The following is a 19474-nucleotide window of genomic DNA, read 5'->3' on the forward strand; positions in this document are numbered from 1 at the left end:
ATGCCTGGGAAGTCTCCCTGTTGCTGCCCTGTCGCGCGCACCTACGGCACCCAAGGGTCCCGGCGTTCATGGACGGAACTAGAAGCCACCATTAGGTGAGAAGCCGTGTTGGTCGCGAGGCCGGGTGTCAGCGACCCTGGAGATTGGAGGATTTTCTATCTTTAAAAATTTTATATATATATATATATATACACACACACACACACACACACACACACACACACACACACATACATGGATAGCATATGTATATGACCTATTGTACACACATATATGCACATATGTGCTTTATATATTGCATTTTAACTTAAAACATAAAGGCATATCCCTTTGCCAACGTTTCGATGTACAAACACGACTTTTGACAAGGGGCCCCGGAGTTCCACGTTTTCCTTTTTATGTAAACTCTCCACAGGGACCTGGTCTGCACTTTCCAAAACCAGTTTCTTTCCTTTGGAGTGAGAACTTGGGAAGTGCTCCAAGGGCGGGATTTTTCTGGACACCGCACATGCCCCCCAAACGCTTGCAGTTGTCACCCCTACACTGGAAGTGCCAGCTGTCTTTTTTTTTTTTTGCAACAACGTGCCCCAATTACATCGTCCTAGAAACCACAACTCGTTTGCATGCTTGCGTTTCACTTGTTTGCCTGACAGTTGTTGGAAGTTACAGGTGGCATAATCAGTCCAAGTGGCATTTAGGGGCGCAGGAGCAAACCCGGCTGGCCCTGGGTTGGGGTGCCCCTGGATTAGTGGTGACAGAAGTTGGGGTGGGGGCTGGGGGGTCATCCACTGGCCGGAGGGCTCCTCTGGCTGGGCCACCGGTCAGTGTGTTTTGCGATGGCACGGAAAGGCGAGTTGGCCGGCAAGTTGTTCAGGGACGGTCCCTCGGGACAGCTTCAAGCACTGCCCTTGAGACCGCGTGAGTCTCCAGCCACAAATGGGGCAGAGTGGGCTTTAGTTTTACTAGAGACCCCGTATCACCAAGTTTATTTGTCAGGTGGTAGAAATTAATATCTTTCAGGTCAGAAGTCATCTCCCTTTCTGCCAAGGCTAAGCAGGGACAGGGTGGAGTTCGGTGCCAAATTGACGTGCCCTAAAATAGGGAAAGTCGGGGTTCAAGTCCTGGTTTGGGTAGCAATCGGTGTTGCGATTATGGCCCCCCCCCCCCGTCAGGACACAGCTTCCTTGGCTGTCATTACGGGACTCGGGCTATGTTACCCCCAAGGGCCTGGGGCTCCCAGCCTCCAAGACGACCCCAGTAACCTCACCTACTGCCGTTCACTCCCTCATTGCGCCAGTGCCTGTAGGCATGACATCTCGCGTTTGGGTTACAAAAAGCACCGCGGCTTCCTCGTTTGTCATGCTTCCTTTTCTTCCTGTCCCACACTCTGGGGGACGTCGGATGCCATGTCCTGCCATGGGCAGCCCTTCAGAGAGGCCTACGCCGTGAGGAAATGTAGTCTGAGACCCCAAGTCTTCCACGAGCTGTCATCAGCCCTGAGTGAGCTGCGAAGCGGATGATTCACCAGCCCCAGCCAACCCTGGAGACTCATACAGCCCGGCCCCCAGCTTGCCTGCGGCTTCCTGATAGACCCCGAGCCAGAGGCACCCAGCTAAGCCACTCCTGGTTCCCAGCCCTTGGCAGCCGCGAGATAACAAATACTTGTTGATTTGGGATTGCCTCTTAGGCAGCAACAGATAACTAATACAGACTGTTCTGGGCTTTAAAACCTTATCAGCCAAAAGCCCCTGAATCACAGCTATAGCATTCAGGGGAAAGCCGGATTTGTCACAATTACCAGTCTTCCCCTGCCTCCCCCAGCCAGAATCCATAAAGAGATAATGCCAAATATGCCCAGAATAGATTTTGGAGTTACACTATTTATTTTATATGTGTGTATAAGAGTTCCCAGAGCTTTGTTCATTTTGCCTCACTGAAGCTTCCTTTCGCCAATGAAGGTGGGAATCCAGACAAGTTAGGTGATTGGAACAATGCAAATGTTTGTTGTCACATGTGCATGTCTTCAGTGGTGAATAAAAATGAGACGCAGTCTGGCTTTGTTTCACCCCAGCCTCATGGTGAGAAATTTGTCCTGAGCAGAGGTGACCCTTGTAGAAATCTTCCCAGGCAGCCGCGGGCCCAGGGGAACCCCGAGTGGGAGGGTGGCCGGTGGCAGGACAGGGCAGCCGCTGGAGGGAGAGTGCAGAGGACTGAGCCACCTGCAGAGAGGGACAGGCTAGCCATGGGGCTCCCACGTCTGCCTGGATTAAGAAAAGACTTTTGACAGGACAAGAGGTGACAAGTACTGACTTGCTGTTTGAAATGAGACCCCAGGATGCACGGGGGATAAGAAGGAAATGGAAGGCATGGAGGGTCAGACTCCAGGCGGAAAAATAGGACCACGCAGGGAATCTAGCCAGAGACTCGGGACAAGCTCACAGCCAACAGTAAGATAAAGAATAGAAGCTAACCCTGGCTGCTGTGGCTCAGTGGATTGAGCAACAGCTTGTGAACCAAAGGGTTGCTGGTTCGATTCCCAGTCAGGGCACATGCCTGGGTTGCACCCTGAGTTATGTTTTCAAATAAAATCTTTTTTTAGAAAAAAACATAGAAGATAGCCAGCACACAGAGGCCCTCCCCATTTTCCCCTCCACCTCTTTAAAACCGTAGACTGATGTAGCCAGCTTAATGGAATTACACAGCACTCCTTCTTATGTATCTGACTTCTTTTATTCAACATAGCAGTGTCCTTTGTAACAGCCCAGAATTGGAGACAAACCCAAATGCCCAGGAACAGAAATAATGAGTAAGTGAACGGTGATCTATTCACACACTGTAATCTCGCCCAGCACAGCAACCCTAACAAATGACCTGTTGCTACAGGCAGCAGCGTGGATTAATTTCACAAACATGGGATTGAGTAAAAGAAGCCAGACTCAGAAGAATATACCATTCAAAAACAAACAAAACTAAGTTATGGGGTTAGAAATCGGAGCTATGGTTCCCTCCGGGGGTGACAGAAAGCAAAATAAAATGTCCCAGGAGTTTCTCAGTATTTTAAATCGTAGCCATTATAATGGATGTTTAACAGTTCGGGTTTAGGGTTGGCATTGGGGATGGTATTAAGGTTAGGATTTTACATTGTCTTGATTACTGATGAGGTTGAATGTTTTTTCATGTATTTATTGGCTACTCATCTGTGACATGTCTGTTCATTTCTTTGGCCTATTGTTTTGTAGAGCTCTGTGTGTGTGTGTGTATGTGTGAGATTAACCTATTCTAGATAGAAGTCCTTAAATGTATGGTTATTTCTTGCATCTATGGTTATGTCTCTGTGCTTATAGGTTTTGCAAATATCTTCTCCTACTCTACGTCTTGCCTTTTCTCTTTCTTAATGGGGTCTATCAACAATTGAGACATAATTCACATTCCATAAAAGACACCCATTTAAAGCGAACATTTCAGTGGTTGCTAGCATATTCACAAAGTTGTGCATCTATCATCACAATCTAAGTCTAGAACATTCTCATCAGCCCCACAAGAACCCCATTCCCATTAGCCATCACCTCTCCCTTCCTCTTTTTCCCATCTCTGGCAGCCACTAATCTATGGTTTTGTCTCTATGGATTTGCTTATTCTGAACATTTCATATAAACAGAATAATGAACTGTGTATTCTTTTGGGTCTCGCTTCTCTCACTTAGCATGTTTTCCAGGTTTATCCATGTGGTAGCCTGTATCAGGGCTTCACCCTTTCCTATGGTGAATGCTGTGCCACTGTGTGGGTATAGCAGACTTCGGTAGCTCCTCAGTTGATGGACACTTGAGCTGTGTCTACTCTTTGGCTATTATGAATCGTGCTGCTGTGAGCAGGCTGGTATTGAACATATGTTTTCAATTCTCTTGTATTGAAAGCTAGAGAATTGGAATTGCTGGATTATATGGTAGCTCTATGTTTATCTTTTTGGGGAATAGCCCAACTTCTCAAAAATGGTCTCACCATTTTGCATTCCCACTAACAAGGGGTGAGGATTCCAATTTCTCCACACCCTTGTTTATATAAGTCTGTCATCTGGGCTGGGTGTCCTGGAGGATGTGCAGTGGATTTTCCTTTTGGTTTTGATGTGCATTTCTTTAATGACTAATGATATCTGGCATCTTTTCCTGTGCTCCTTGGCCATTTGCATATCTTCTTTGGAGAAAGGTTTATTCATATCGTTTGCCCATGGTTTAATTACATTGTTTTTTCACTGTTGATTATATTGTGAGATTATTTATATATTCTGGATACAAAATATTTGATATGCAAATATTTTCTCCAATTCTGGGTGTTGCCTTTTCACTTTCTTGATAGCATCCCATGAAGCACAAAACATTATCATTTTTATGAAGTCTAACATCTATTTTTACCTTTGGTCCCATGTGTTTTGGTGTCATGTCCAAGAAACCACTTGCCTAATCCAAGGTCAGGGAAGTTTTCGCCTATGTTTTCTTCTAAGAGTTTTGATAGTTTAAGCTTTGGTCTGCGATCCACATTGAGTGAACATTGGGATAGGGTGTGAACTGGGAGTCCAGTTTCATTCCTTTGCATGTATTTGGTGGTTGCAGCACTGTTTGTGGAAAACACTGTTCTTTCTCCTATTGAATTGCCTTGGCTTCCTTGCAAAATCAACTGGCTATAAATGTAAGGGTTTATTTCTGGATTCTCAATTCTCTTCCATTGATCTGTGTGTCCATCCCTAATGCCAGTACCGCACTATCTTGATGACTGTAGCTTTGTAGTAAGTTTTGAAACTGGGAAGTGTGCGTCTTCCAGCTTTGCTCTTCTTTTTCAAGATGGCGCAAGCTGTCTTGAGTCCCTTGCATTTCTTTATCAGTTTTAGGATCCCCTTGTCAATTTCTGCAAGAATGGTGCCAGGATTTTGGTAGCGATTATGTATAATCTATTGATCAATTTGAAGAGTATTGCCACCTTCGTAGCATTAAGTGTTCAAATCCATGAACATAAATGTCTTTCCATTTATTTAGGTCATTAATTTCTTTTAATGACATCTTGTAGTTTTCAGTAGACAAATATTGTATCTCTTTTTTAAAGGTATTCCTTTTACCTTTAAGTGTGTTATTCCTTGTAATGCTATTGTAGATGGAATTGTTTTTATTAATTTCACTTTCAGATTAGTCATTGTTGATATATAGAAATACAACTGATTTTTATATATTGATCTTCTGTCCTGCAAAATGCTGAACTCAATTATTATCTCTAATAGTCTTCTTTGGTATGGGTGGATTACTTAAGATTCTTTATATACAAGAGCCTGTCATCCGCACAAAGAGATGTTTTACTTCGTCCTTTTCAATCTGGGTGCAGTTTGTTTTACCTCTTTGCCTGGCTGCCTTGGTTAGAGCCTGGAGAACAATGTTGAGTAAAAATGGTGAGAATGGGCAGCCTTGTGTTTTCCCTGATCCTAGGAGAACCTTAAGTCTTTTACCACTTCATCTTTAGGTTTTTCTAAAGTGTCATGTTAACTGTGAGGTTTTCATAGGTGCCCTTTATCAGATTGAGGAAGTTTCCTTCTCTTCCTAGTTTGTTGACTGTTTTTATCATGCAAGGATGTTGAATTTTGTCAAATGCTTTCTTTTCTTGTGCGTCTGTTGAGATGATCATGTTGTTTTTAGTTTTAGTCTATTAATATGATGCATTACAGTGATTGGTTTTCTTATGGTGAGCCAGTTAATGGTGTCCTTTGATGGATAGAATTTCTTAACCTTAATATAGGTCAATTTATCAACCTTTTACTCTATGATTTATGTTTTTGGTGTCCTTATAACAAATCTTTGTGTAGCCCAAGAACATGAAGGTAGTCTCCTATATTATGTTTTATATCCTTTGTTGTTTTACCTTTCATATTTACTACAGTCCATCTGGAATTGATTTCTGTGTAGAGTGTTTACAGAGATCAACATCAATTGTGTCCATATTGACTTCCAGTGGCCCCAGCACTATTTATTGAAAGGATCATCCTTTCCCATTACTCCGATGACAAAACTGTCCCCCTGTCATGAACGGAGCATCTGTGTATACTTATAACAGGTCTTGGTTTCCTGCAATGAAAGTCCTCTTATTTTGTTCTTTGTTCTTCAAGATGACTTTGGCTATTTTTGGCATGTTGTATTTTGCTGTATAAATTGTACAATCCACTTGCGAATTCACACACACACACACACAAGCACACACATGCACATAAGCAAAATTTGGGATTTTTTTTTATCTTCACCTGAGGACATTCTTTACGGATTTTTAGAGAGAAAGGGAGGGAGAAAGAGAAGCATCAATCGGTTACTCCCCATACGTGCATAAACTGAGGATAGTACTTGTCGGGACGGGGAATTGAACTTGCAACCTTTTGGTTACCATAGGACACTCCAACCAACTGAGCCACACTGGCCAAGGCAAAACCTGGTATTTTTATTGAGCTTGCATTGAATCTATAGATCAGTTTTAAAAGAACTGACATTTTTACCGTATCAAGGATCTACTCAAGTTCATCAATAAGGAAATTTTAAACCTTGTCTCTCCTATTATTTTATTTAATGGGAATGAGTAAAGATAATAATAAAAATAACAATAATAGATAATACTTTTAATAGTTATTACAAGCTATATGTGTGGGCTAAGTGCTTTATGGGTATTATTTTATTGTAAAAATTTTCCAAAAATTGTAAGACCTACCTGAAGAAAGCCATAACATTTTATTAAAGGCATAAAAACAATATTTGAAGAAAGAGAAGGTACAACATGTCCTTAGATGAGAAGAATTAATAATGAAAAAGTGTCAATAATTTCCAAATAAATACGTACCTCAAATGAATTCCAATCAGAATATCAATGGTGTTTCCTGGGGTTATAAAAGAACATTTTTACACTGATATTGAAGGAATTCCAAATATTTTAGAATTGTGAACAAAATCTTTAATTCTGAAAAAGAATATTAAGTATAATTTTCTGGCCAGATGTTAAAACTTTCCACATGCTAATGTAATAAAAAACTGTATAGTTTTGGCTTAAAAATAAGCTTACAGATCAGAAGACCAGACAGTCAAAAAATCTGAGTATAAATTCAAGTTTAATACATGATAAAGACAGCATTTCTGGTCAATGGGGAGAAGATGGCCTATGTAATTGATGATATTGGCATAATGGTTATCGATCTGCAAAAAACAGCCCCTCCAACCATGAGTGCATAATAAATATATTCCTTATGAATATGTTAAAAATCAAAACAAAACAAAAAATAATAAAATAAGCTTAGGAGAAGATTTGCACACCCTCAAGGTGGCGGGGGTGGGGGGCACTTATACAATATAGCGAATCTAGGGTCCCTGTGCGGAGAGACTAACAAAGTTGACTGTAAAAAGTTAAAAAGCAGAAACATGCTGGAACAAAAATATTTGCAATTTTCTTGACTGACAAGTTAGTGTCCCTAATATATAGGAAACTCTTACAAATGATAAAAAAAAAAGCAAACTACTCAACCCAATAGCAACATGAGCCAAAGGCATGGCTGGGCAATACATGGAAGAGGAAATGAAAATGGCCAATAAGTGTTTCCAGACTCTCTGCGAGACAGGGACTACAACTTATATCAACGTGATAATATTTTCACCAATCATGTTGGCAAAAGTTAAAAGCCTTGAAAAGTACACTCAATGCTTTTGAGGTGCTAGTGGGAGAGTGAATTATTTCCTTTTGGTGAAGAAGCTGGCTGACAGGTCAGTTAAAATGTCAAATGCTCCCTGACCGGTGTGGCTCAGTCTGTTTGGCAATGTCCTGCAAAGAGAAAGGTCGCCGACTCTGTTCCCTGGGAGGGGACATGCCTGGGTTGCGGGTTTGGCCCTTGGTCAGGGGTGCATGCAAGAGGCAACTGATCAAAGTTTCTCTCTCACATCAATGTTTCTCTCCCTCTATCTCCCTCCCCCTCTCTCTAGAATCAATAAAAGAAAAGAAAAAAGATCTTTAAAAAAGAGTGTCGAACATACATCATCGAACCCAACAAATCCACTGGGTGGGTGCTACCCTTTAAAGGATATATATTCACAGATGGCTTTTTGCAGCTATGGAAGAATGCGTTAGATCTATTGAATGAGCTATCTCAGATGTTCATAACATATTTAAGTTGAAAAAGCAAGTTGTAAAAAATGTTATAGATGCTTTATAACATACATTTCATAACATTTACTATGCGGTAGGGTCCCTTCTAAGTGCTTCCCAGGTATTTATTCTGGAAACATCAGACCAATGAGGTTATGTCCTCATCGGCCCTGGTTTGTAGATGGAACAAAAACATTGTGTGGTCGTGCTGGGCTTGGAACCCATGAATTCTGATTTCAGTGTATGCTGGAACTTCTCTGGTATTCTGTATGTTGACCCTATTTAAAAAAAAAAAATTATCCAGTTTTAAAGAAGGAACAAAAACTTCTATACGTCAAACTATTTTTTATGAAACGTGTGATATGAAAAACCACGGGAGGTTTTTTTACCTTTTAACACATTGTTTTGGTTGCAGAAGTCACTGGTTCCTATGGGAATCATCTGTGGAGTTTTAATAAAAATGCTGATGCCTGAGCCCCTCTCCCAGAAATTCTGACTTAATTGGAATGGAGTGTAGCCCAGGCATCAGATTTTTACAAACTCCCCGGTTTTAACAGGGCCGTGCAGCCTGTGACCTGTGAGGCTATTTTTGCAATCATCCTGTTGACCACTAGATGGAGTATTGTCCACATGACAAAGACTCAGCAACCAGGATTTTGCCAAATTCTTTGCAGGCGAAGTGGGAGGCATCCAGGAAGCCTTGAGAGAGTGAAGGGACCAGATCAGTAACCAGGTCTTCGTCCAGACTTTTAGCCTCACACTGTAGTATGTAGTTAGCACACATCTTTTTTAAGTTCTGGGAAGAAATTCACATCATCTTTGAGGCCCGCCTTTCTCTCAAGTCAGAGGGGCACACTCTGTAGATTCTCCCTGTCTCCTGGTCTTGTCTTGGACGTGAATTACCGCAAGTCATTCTTTGTGGGAACGCCACACCCTCTGTTGTTTGGCTGCAAGGGCACAATGGAATGAGGCTCTTTGGAAATCTCTTAATTAAAAGTACATAATAGGCTGTGTAGTAAATAGCCAGGAGGGCAATATTTAAACCCTATTTATAGATTCAGATTAGTGGTAGGAGGAAGTAGGAGTAAACAGTTAAGTTTTAAAAGATTCCTGTCCCCCTAACACACAGGAGTGTGATTTTTCCAGAAAACAAGTACCTCTGGGCTTAATTTCTCTCCCTTTGATCTCAAAAAGAAACACCGGCCTCCACATTCCTTGGACATGCACTGTTGATTCATTAAAGAGCCATATGCTGATTTCCTGTAAGTACTTAACTCGTGGTGATTATGGGCAAAGTCAAGAAACATAATTTAAGGGAAATTTTGCAATAAAACTAGCCTCAACACTAAGTGTAATTACTGTATCAGTGTTTACACTATTTGGACTTTGTTTCCCATTGGAATTTACAAATAATGTTCTTGGTGAATATACAATTTACATGTTTCCTAGAACAAAGAACTCCAGCTCACCAAGGAACGAGATGGTGGCTCCATCCAGAGATGGGAATTAACACGAACGTCTTGAGATTTTCATCATAGTTCTTCATCCACAAAGCAGTCTATGAACTCAGGCGCCACGAACAGCCCGACCACAAGCCCGAACCAAAGTCTGCTAGGCTTCTCCAGAGAAACAGAACCAATAAACACACGCACACACACCCAGGGTCATGCACCACCTAATGACATTTTGGTCAACGTCGGACCACATGTACGCCAGTGGTCTCATAGGTCACGAGGTAGCTAAAAATTCTTCTCATCTAATGACGCCGTAGCCTTCATAGTGCCACGGCGCAACACACGGCTCACGTGTTCATGGTGATGCCGGTGTAAATAAGTCTACTGCGCTGCCAGTTGTGTAAGAGCAGAGCCCGTGCAATTGCGCGCAGGATGTAATAATTAATCATGATAATAAATGACTGTTTACTGGTTTATTATTTACTATGGCATAGTTTTTATCATTATTTTTAAAAGATTTTATTTATTTATTTTTAGAGCAAGGAAAAGGGAGGGAAAAAGAGAAGGAGAGAAACATTGATGTGCGAGACAAACATAGATCGGTTGTCTCTCGCATGCACCCCCAACCGGGGATTGAACCTGCAACCCAGGCATGTGTCCTGACTGAGAATTGAGCCAGCAACCTTTCGCTTTCTGGGACAATGCTCAACCAACTGAGTGACATCGGTCAGGGCTATCATCGTTTTTGAGTGAACCCTTTCTACTTATAAAAAAAAGTCTACTGTAAAATAGCAGCCATCTTGTGGTCACGGCGTCTCTTGAAAGCATCATTTTCTCTTGGGTTTGATTTAATCTTGCGTTGCTCCATACAGTCACGTGCTGTTCAGGCAGGTAGCACAGGGGCCATGCCTAGACCACGCAGCCTCGGTGTGTGGTGCGCCGCACCACCTAGGTGTGTGTACGTGCGCTTTGGGATGTTCACATAGTGGCAAAATCGTCTGACACCTTTCTCAGAACGTATCCCCATTATTAAGTGGTGTGTGAGTAATAGGACTTATTATAAGGAATGAGGAATTTTGCAGAAGGCCCAAGATCTGCCATCAGCAAGCTGGAGACCCCGCAGAGCTGATGGTGTGAATCTAGTCCCAGTTTGGGCCCATAGGCAGGAGAAGACTAATGCCTCAGCTCAGACAGAGAGAGCAAATTCTCCAGTACCCAGCCTTTTTGTCCTGTCCGGGTCTCCATCGGATTCGGTGGAAATTCAATAGCTTCCTCAAAGTGCGTTCCAAAGAACTGAGTTCCTTGGGACATTACTACAGGCAATTTAGCCTAAAAAGGCTCCAATGTCAAAAAAAAAAAAGTTTGGAAAATCATGGGTAAAATAAACATATTTCTTTCAGCAGCTCTTCTCATATCCTTTAATATGTCACTGTGCTTTGTGACTCTCCAAAAAGAGGTGATCCTTTGCAGAGCTTTCCAAACTTATTGAACATAATATCTGGCTTGGCATTTAGCACCTCTCTAAAAGTACTCGACGACTGCGTTATTAAGTGCTTCGGAGGAGAGACTGCATTTTATCTGATTTTGTCCCCCAGCCTCCAGCTCAGTGCCTGCCAAGCAGACTAGACCCAATAAAAGTTGGAGGCTCTATTAAAGGGAACGATGAATGATGAATGAAAGGAGAGAGGAGATTGGGCCAAGCCACCAACAAAACGCTAACAAGCCCAGCCTAAGACGATGGCAAGGACGCCCTAACCTGGAAAATGTCAACCAGATTTTGAGGCCCTTGGAGTAGAGCCTAAGGTCTCACCGCTGGAGAAGATGCCTCCTTCTCTCCGAGTGAGGACTCCCCTTCCCCAGGCCCCTTGCAGTTGGGCTTGGCCCCGTGACTTGCGTTGGCCAATAAAATGTGGGTGGAAGTGATAAAACTCCACCCCCTAGGGGAAGCCGTCGAGCATTGAGGCCCTATCTGCCGCGCCTCGGGCAATGGGGCAGCTCCGTCCGTTCAGGATGACCGCTGACCATTAATAATCATGTAGCACGAATGTGAAGTAAACCTTCGTTGGTTTAAACCACTGGAATTTGGGGGTACCACTGTGGCGCCATCTCTGGGGCCTGCTGGCTGGCATTGGAGTCCTGGCTCCGCCGCATCCCTCTCTGGGAGACCCGGAGCAGGTTGCTCAAGCTCTTTGTACTTCCGTTCCTTCCTCTGGAAAGCAGTCACAATGGAACTGACTGCATTTTCTGGTGAGAATTACAGACATGAGTAAAGGGCTTGGAAAATGGCCAGGCACAGAGTAAGTGCTCAACAAATGTTAGCTTTATGATTGGCAGTTCTTCAGACACATCCCACAAGTGGGATGCTGCAGGTGGCCTGTATCGCTCCTCAGGGAAAACATTGTGCAAAGGAAACCTGGCTGGCACCAGGCCTCCGGGAGGGGACTCTTCTGTATCATGGGGTGTCCACCCCGGGGTCCCCAGGGAGTGGCATCAATGTATTCAGCTTTCGTTTTTGTTGTTGATCGATAGAGGTTGGTTACAAAGAAAAATGTGCCTTTTGTAAGAAGAACAATGAGGCTCAGGTTCTGTGCCGCGGGGCAAGGGGCACGGGAGACCGTAAATGCCCCTCAAAACAGGGAGGCAGGGAGCCACCCACAAATGCAGGGGTAGTGATGCTAGGGTTTTCTTCATTTCTTTCTTTTTTTAATAAAAAAAGTAGGAGATTACAATTTTAAGAGGTGAACTCATTTCTTTTTAAACGTGGTTAGGCCAACAGGTCATAGGAGAACGTTGGACGTGCGCATGGTTTGCAGTCCGCTGTGGCCAACACCCGGCACTCACACGGGGCAGCGCTCAGACCTTTGCACCACTGAATGTTTCGGTGTCTGGACAGCTTTTCCGAGACCTAGGACACACCTTCCCAAAGACGCGCCTGTAGGCCTGCAACTCCCGAAAACGTGAAACCCCTCCCATTTCTGGCATGGCCCCGGTTTCAGGGTCTGTCGTGGTCTCAGAGCCGCCCAGACGCCCAGACATTGCCTCCTTCTCCGTCTGAGCTCACACCAGTGGGCGCAGCGTCTGTGTGCTGTCTTCTGGAGAAGCAGGCTTGTCCCGGGCTCCCAGCCTCACTGCAGCCGGCGGCTGGCCTTGCCTCCCCACCGGCAACGCACCTCCTCTAGGGCTGCTGTTTGGAAGGTGTGGGCTTTTGAAGCAACTTTGTGGCCCCCGCTGCAGCCCTGGAGCGAGGCTGCTGCCTGCGGTCCCTTAGGAATCTGTCCCCCTCCGCCCCCATCAATGGTGAGCCAACAGCAGGCATGTACAGCCCCAGGTGTGCACTTCTATCTCCATCCTCCCGTTCCTCCCACCCACTGGGCGAAGGTCAGCGTTTAGGACACTATCCAGCCTTACCTTTTGCCTATTAACCTGGGCCTGCGGTAAGTGAGATTTCACATCAGCCAGAGTAACCACAGGATCCTTCAAAACCCGTCATTTCTAAGTTGACACCAGGCAGATCACTGAAAAAAAAAATTTTTTTTAATGATTCAGTTTCTTATCTGTTATATAGGTGTAATAATAGTATCTTCAGAGTCGGGTGTCACGTGATCATTAGTATTTCCAATGCTGGTGAGCACCCCCACCCTGTTCAGTATGATCCTACACACCAGCGATTTTCAACCAGTGCGCTGCAAGAATTTTTAAAACATGCAATACCTGACTATTTAGTCGGGGCACTGACGTCTTTTCCCTGAGATCCTCAAGTAAAAAATGACAGCAGCCAACACAACAACAGCCGTCTGGTGTGAATGAATCAAAATTATACCTTTTTTTTTTTTTTTTTTTTGGTCGGATAGGCCACAACTGTATTTTTTGGAGCGCTGCAGAATTTTAGTGATTAGTTTATGTGTGCCATGAGGTGAGAAAGGTTGACAATCGCTGCTATGCTCGGATATTTCCATTTCCTGGTAGCCACTGAACGCGGGAAGTGAGGTAGCGAAATGTGATTCGAATACTTCACGATGGCGCATTGATACTTCCAGGACTGTCTGAGCTGCTCGCTGCTATTCATCTTGCCATGTGGCTTTCTCCGAACGGAGCTGACAGATTTTTCTTTTCCTCCCCCTTCGGACCCCACTCCCAACTCCGATCCTTGTCTGCTGTCTTACACGTGGTCGAGACACAAAGCCACACGTGAACATGAAGACAAATTGGGTTTTAATCTTATGTCAGGACAGAAGGGGCAGGGAGAGGGGAAGCCTACAGTGGATAACAACGGGAAGCACAGAAAACCTTTCCAGAGACATACTTTCCAGAGCGACCCTCATTAACACGAGAAGACGTTTGCTGCCACTTGAAAAGATGATGTTTTGCGACATGTCTGTAACTGGCGCTGAACAAATTAATTTATTTCAGGTGGATTCACAGCAGCCGGGAGTGCTCAGGCATCCGCCTCGTCCCATCTGGCAGGCACAAGGAGACCAATGCTTTCTTCCGTGGGGACGTCAGACACAGTAAGTCCTTAAGGAAGGTCTCAGTACCACTGAGGAGAGAGGAGCTGGCCATTCTTACATGTCTCCCAGGCACCTTCTTGCACAAACCACTTTGGCTTTAAGCACACGATGAGGGTCTGGTTATTTCTCTAGTATTTTGTTCGTCTGCAGATAGCAAACAACTACTTATGCCGGTGATCTTTTGCGGATTGTTGTGTTGTCATGGGTTCGAACCCTGCCAAGGGCCAAGTGCTGTGCATGGCACTCGGGGGCACGCTGAAAGCCGTCCAGCAGTCTGTGTCTCTGCCCCCAAGTCAACAGCTTTGCTGGCGACCTGAGCACATGCTCGCCCAGCTGTGTTTCTATCCAGACACTGGCTCTTGCTTGTGAGGAGGGCAGGGAGCTGTGACTTCCAACCCTGCGGATCAAGGGAGGCTTTGAGGAGCGAGTGGGGTTTGAGTGCAGACTTGACAGAGGCTAAATATATATAGTATATAATAATATTGATATGTATAAACTACATCTACATCGCACAGTGAAGCATTACTTCCTCTAGGCCATTTGTTTTTTTAAAAAGCCAAGTAGATTTTTTTTATTAGAAAATCATATACAGGGTCCAGCAGAAGTAAGGCTTGCTTGAGTGCAGTTGGTAGAGTAATAATAATGGATGTAATAATTTATAGTTTTAATTGAACATTTCACCTAAAATGTCCTATGGTGTGCTTGAGCGTGATATCATTAGGGTACGGAATTACGTGCTTATGATTTTATAATAAAAGAGTTTGTAATAAAAAAGGGGGGGAATTACTTGTGCTGGACCCTGTATATTCATGTCCAAGAAGGTCTGCGCGATACAGAAAACAATACCTGTGAACTTAGGCACCGGAACCCCCCACCCCAGGGTGACTGCAGTTAGCAAGGCCATGGCGCCCTCCTGCACAGCTGCGGGCTCTGGTTACATTCGCTGTTTTCCCTCAAGAATATGTCGTGGGCATTTTCGATGCCAGTGAGTCCCCATCGACATCACCATTGCAGTGGCTGGAGAATATTCCCTTACACGGATGTGCTCTCAACTAATCAAACCCCCATCAATGAACAATCAGTGTTGCGGTCAAGGGCACAGATGGCAGCCCCCGAACCCAGGTGTAAATTCTGCCTCCGCCCCTCGTCGGCTGGGCAACCTTGAGTGGAAACGTCCTCTCTGAGTGCAGGTCCCTCCTCAGTGAGACAGGGTGTTAATGGAACACCCACTGCGCCAGGCTGTGAGCAGATATTTGTAAGACATTGATGACCCTTCCCAGCACCTAGTAACTGCTCAGCTGAGGCCGGCTGTCATGAGCACTGCTGTGACGGTCATCTGAATACTTGCCCCCCATTACCTGCTTAGGACAGAGCTGAGAAATAGGATGAAATAGCCAACGGCAAACGTGTTGAAAATCCGGATAAATACCATCCAGTTGCCCTCCACTGGTGGGCAGGAGGATCTCTGGTTGGCAGAAGGCAGCGAGAGGGGACAGTCGCTGCCTCCCGGCTGGGACAGAGCGCTGGAGACCCTCACCAGCCGTCCGCCAACCATCCAGCGAGGTCTCCCGACTCGCCTGGCCTTCTGGGTGGCTTTCTGGCAGACGGCGGGTGGCAAATTAACAGCAAGTCAGTTCAGGCGCTCTCGCTTTGATTTCTACAAGGAAAACTCGAGTTGAGGCCGTACTCGAAAATATAGGTCAAATCTCGGTTTCTGTGGTTACCAAACACTGTCAACCACCAGGAGTGCCTCCCTCCCCCGGGGGCGAAGCCAGGGTTTCCAGGCCTGGCAGCCGGACCTGGCTGGCCCCCAGCCGCGCCCCCTCGCCCCGCGGGCCGGAGGGTCTGCAGGCGGCGCTGCACGGGGCGGGGCCCTTGCTCTTCCACTACCTGAGGGATGGGGGCTCCGTGGCACCGCCGACGGGGCTGGGGGACCCCGCTGCGGGGAGCGCCCCTCCTGGCCTGGGGCTGAGCCTGCCCGAAGCGGGGAGCGGGCCGGCTGCGGCGGGAACAATGTGGTCGGTTGTTCTGCCGACTGCCAGCCTCGTTCCCGGATCCTCCTTTCCACGCCCCTTGGCCGAACCGCCGCAGGCCCGGCACGCAGAGGGAAGAGCCCCCTTATTTGGTGTTGGAAAGAAGGGGGAAAGGTTATCCTCAGATGCCTGCGGCATTGGGTCATCGGCCCGCAGTGGCTGGCCCGCACGCGGCGCAGTGCCGCCTCCCGCCGCTAGGCGGCGGCGCGGGGCGGCGCCGGGCGGCGAGTCCCGGGTGGTAAACAAGCCCGCAGGTTCGGGCGCCTCGGCCTCGGGTGCCCCTTTGTGCGCGCTGGGAGCGAGCCGGGGTGCGGGCGCAGCGGGAGAGGCAGGGGGCCGGCAGGGGAGCGGCGAAAAGAAGAAAACAAAGGCTTAAAAAAAAAGAGCTAGGCAAGATTTCCCAACCGGAGAATCGGCTTCGGTTGGAGGGCGTGACTGTGCCGTGCGGTTTCAATGGAACCGTGTGCGGGTGCGCGACCGCGAGGCGGGCGCCCGTCTCCGGCGCAGTCGGGATGCACATTCCGCGAGGAGCAGGAGTAAAGGACCCTGTGAGGGTAGTGCCAGCTTCGTGGGGGCGGGGAGCGGGAGGGTCCTTTCTTTCCTTCCTCCTCCGCGCTGCACCCCACGCCCCGTGCCAGCCTCGCAGGTGAGCTGGTGAGGTGCAAGCAGGCCACGCGTTCTGCCGTGGCCTGGGCAGGATGAAGTGCCCCCACACGTCCAGGCCGGCCTTGCTCAGCCTTAGCGTGGGTCCTTACCCTAAGCCAGCGAGGCAGGACGCCGCCTTTGCCGTGTCACGCGCAGCTCCAACCGTCTACGGTCACAGGGCGGCCTGCGGCCAAAGTGGGATTTGAACCCAGGCCCCTCCCACGGCAAAGCCCAGGCTTGTCCCGCAGTGAGGAGACAGTCCCGCGTCAAGGCCTGCCTCCTCCAAATAAAACTCCTGTAATATGTAGCATTCTCCAAAGAATCACGTGATCGTGAGTTTAGCTTCTACAGCAGAACAAAGCAAAAATCACTCAGGAGTGGAGGTGGGTCCCGGCGGGTGAACCTGCTCCCACCGGGTGGGAAGGAGGTCAGCGCAGAGGGAAGCCAGGGGGCCTGGGCACTTCTCCGAAGCCTCTGGGCAGCAGCATCCTGGGTGGTACCTGTTGCTAGTTAGGCACGGGACCCCCAAGAGGGGCCCGCCAGACGGGAAGAAGTTGCTCACTTGTAGCGTCTGTTTTAGGCAGGTTGTAGGCGCCTTTTTTTTTTTTTTTTTTTTTTTTGGCTGAGTGTTGTCCCCGCTGCCCTTTCCCTTTGTTAAATCTGCTTCCTTGGGTTCCTTTTGGGCGGGGTCGACACACACACACACACACACACACACACACACACACACACACTGATTTTCACTCAGAAAGCCTACTTCAGGTTTCTTCATCTGGAAAGAAATTAAATTTCCAAGCCAGACAATTATAGGCCATTTTTAAAAGAGCTACTGGAGTCTGGAGTGACAGTTTCATGCTTCCCCCAAAGGCAACAGTGCCAGTTTTTCTTCTAAAAAAGAAAGTTTATGCGAACAAAGTTTAAATCCAAGAAATGTGTTTTTTTTCTCTCTTTTTCCTGAAATAGTAAAAAAAAAATGCTTCTACCAGTTTTGGGGGGTTTCCAGGTTTCCAGGAATTTACTTAGCCTGCTACATAGTATATTTCTATGGAAAAATGACAGCAAGACTATCATGTAAATCATTTCTTTCCATCATTGTTTTATTGGGTTCCAACTTCAAGGAGGAGCAGTACCATCTGGGTGTTCCCGGCCACTCCAGAACCAGGTCCCCACCTGGGAAGCCAGGGAAAGTCCTCGGCAGGATCAGGAATGTGTTCCTCCCTTGTCCCTTCCTGGGTGTGCCCGCAAACCAGAATGGTGTCTGCTCTGGCCTTGCTCGGTGCTTCCTCCTTTGGTTCTGGTCACCGCGAAAGTCCCCAGATCTTGGCTGGGTTCCGGTCACTTGAGGCAGGTGTAGCCACAGGAATGCCCTGCCACACCGCTGTTATCTCGGAAACTGCTCTGTTTGGAGGGATGGGGCGACCCGCCACCCAGCGTGGATTGGGGAAGAGAATTCTGCAGGTAGGGTCAGGCTCCAGCTTATTTGAGGATTTGATGATTTCTTCAGATGGGAAGGAGTTCAAACGCTGTGTGGCCCCGGGGGAGCACAGTAGGCCGGCCTCCCCGAGTTGCTGGGAAGGTTAAATGCATAATGTCTGTAAAACCCTTAACCTGGGACCTGGCTCCCCAAAAGGTCTCACTCAGCGTCTGCCAAGTAGTGTAACCAGCTACCTCTGCTTGAGAGTCAGCTCTCTGTTACCCACAAAGGCTCTTGCCACACACACTTGAATCCTTATGGAAAACTTAGGGTGTAGGTAAGATTCTCGCGTGTACAGGGAATTCCGAATCAGGTGGGTGAAGTAAATTACCCAAAGTCACACAGTGAGTATGTGGCAGGGCCGGGAGCTGTCTCACTCCAAAGTGTATGCCCTTTTGATTATGGGCAAACAGGGAGGAAGAAATCATAATAAACAGTCTTATGTGGTGAGCTGAAGGGCCCTCGTGGGCTGAAGAGATATAAGTGACTCTTCAACATGAATAACTGGCTCCTACCCCTGTGTCTTTGGGGTGTTTGTGGAAGACAGTGCTTTAAGGCTAATGACACATGTAGATTTATGAACCAGTGGACAGCAGCCACTTTTGGGTGTCCCAGTTGTAGTCTGTCTAAATTCCCAAAGCCTCCCAGGGCCTTTTGAAGCCCAGGCTAGGGATGGCTCCATGTACTGGTTAGGACTCTTTTTGTTTTTGCAAAAGACAGAAACCCAATCCAAACTGATTACGCAAAGGTCCAGCTTTAGGCATGGCTTGATCCAGGAGTTGAACAATATAATATCTATTTGGCTTGGTCCATATCTCAGTTTTACTCTCCTCAATGTTGACTTTATTCTCATATTGGCTCTCTTACTGACCCCTCTTCCCTGCCTTTTTCTTTTCTTTTCTTTTCTTTTCTTTTGGCCCTTGGGTACCTAATAGGAAACTCATGGTTTGGTTGTTTTTTTTTTAATTAAAAGAGGTTAGGGGTGCCTTGACCAGTGTGGCTCAGTTGATTGGGCATTATCCCACCAAAAGAAAAGACTCAGGAGGACCCAGGGTCCTTCTGATTCAAATCAGGCTAGCTGATCCTAAATGATTCAGTAACACCTTGATGTCTTAGGATTTTGTCTGAAGGTCTTTAGAAATCTTTAGTGTTCTACTCTGGCAAAATGCTTTAACAATATAATACATAATAGTAAAAATAGTCCTGGCTGGT

This window comes from Pteronotus mesoamericanus, unplaced genomic scaffold (genome assembly GCF_021234165.1).
Source record: "Pteronotus mesoamericanus isolate MK-2021 breed Mesoamerican mustached bat unplaced genomic scaffold, CSHL_Meso_final scaffold_582, whole genome shotgun sequence".
In the NCBI taxonomy this organism is placed as follows: domain Eukaryota; kingdom Metazoa; phylum Chordata; class Mammalia; order Chiroptera; family Mormoopidae; genus Pteronotus; species Pteronotus mesoamericanus.